This window comes from Echinops telfairi, unplaced genomic scaffold (genome assembly GCF_000313985.2).
Source record: "Echinops telfairi isolate 266 unplaced genomic scaffold, ASM31398v2 ScPeMD7_7429;HRSCAF=8467, whole genome shotgun sequence".
In the NCBI taxonomy this organism is placed as follows: Eukaryota; Metazoa; Chordata; class Mammalia; order Afrosoricida; family Tenrecidae; genus Echinops; species Echinops telfairi.
In genome coordinates, this window is record NW_022111329.1 from 120,034 (window position 1) to 121,781 (window position 1,748).

Here is a 1,748-nt window from a genome sequence, read left to right on the forward strand (position 1 = left end):
CCCCAAGAAGAAAGAATCCACACTCTGCACCCCAGTTTCCTCTCTAGTCTAGTGGAGCCTTGACTCTAGCGGAGACCAGCCTTCCAAACCTTGAACTGCGGTGCGGGGATTGGAAGGGTCGCTGCGCTGTGCAGGTTGCCCACTGGGGGGCAGCCTCGTACTGCGCTCGGTTTCATTGCGCACAACAGTGGCCCAGGCTCTCCTGAGGCTTCAATGTTCTGTTAAAGATAATACAGGTGAATTGGACGACAGAGTTCTCTGCCTATTTCACCTTATTCCTTATCGGACAAATAACAGGCTTCCGTAGAACCAAGTGGGACCTCAGGCTTGAGGCAAAAAAAACCCCTCCATTTCTAGCTGGATTTGACAGTTGGCTCTGGCCCCTGGAAACTATGACCCTTATTGCCCCACCTCAAGGACACAGCCCAGTGCTGAAATGAAGGATAACTTTCTTATACACTATTGGAGATGCATAACATAATCCTTCCTGTAAATGTGAACGCTGTAATATTTTCACAGCCTCCCTGAGAATTTCGAGGAGAGGCTCAGCTCAAGAGAAAGGGATAATTTATGGGTCTCAAGTACCATATGTCCGTGAGCCCTGGTGGTGTAGTAGATCCTGCAAGTCAGCACTTAGTTGGAAATTACTAGCCACTCCATGTAAGAAAGATGAGGCTTTCGACTCGTGTACAGATTTACAACCTTGTAATTGCAAAGGGGCTGTTCTACTCTGTGCTATCGGGTCACTATGAGTCAGAACTGACTCAATGGCAGTTGGCTGGCTGGTTAGTACCTTATGTTTTACAGCCTCAGAAACGTTTGCTAAGAGTCAATAGTGACTTGATAGCAGGGGGGTTGGTTTTGAGGTTTTGGTGAGGACTTTATGTGGTATCTCTAGGTGGTAAAAATGGTTAACATGCTTAGCTGCTTGAGAGTTCAAGCCCACCCAGAGGCACATCCGAAGACAGACTTGATTATCAACTTCTGAAACACTCACCATTGAAAACCCTGAGGAGCATCATTTCACTTGGATGTCACTTAGTACCTTCAGCATTGACCGTGGTTTGTTATAATAACCTGTGTATAGGGCTTCTGTGTTGGTTCCTACTTGGCATCTAATAAATAAGAGAAGGTTGTTCTACAGTAGTCTAGAACGTGTTTCCTCCATTTCAGTATTCTGAATCATAAAGTATGCTCAAAGGTGTTAGGAAGGAGAGAGAGGCTTTGCTGGCATATCATCACTCTGTCTCTCGGTGTACTAAAAACTGTATTGCACAAGTAAAGGGCCCACACTCAAGTGAGCGTGTAAATCACTTGCCTACAAGCCTTTATCCCATTGTCATGGTGTCTACTACCATTCGTAATCCTGTGTGTATCACAGGAGACCTTTGGTCCATAGCTTTTCATGGCTGCTTTTTTGGGAAGTAAATCGGCAGGCCTTTCATCTGGGGTACCTCTCCATGCACTCAAACTGCCAATCTTCTGGTGAGCAGCCCAGCTTGTTAACCATGTAAAGTACTTGGGATTCCAAATGCCCTTTTTTATTCGTGAAAGGATCCACCCCCCACCCCCACCCCCACTGCGACCCCCAGGAGCCTTAATGAGCTAATGTGATTCTTCAAGCTAAAGATAAAATATGCAATGTTCCTCACATTTATTTACAATAAAACTTCTTTTTGAGTGATTTTCAGAGCAACTATTCTGAAGAACATGTTTTGGAAAACACTAAACTGGAATATGGTTAAGGT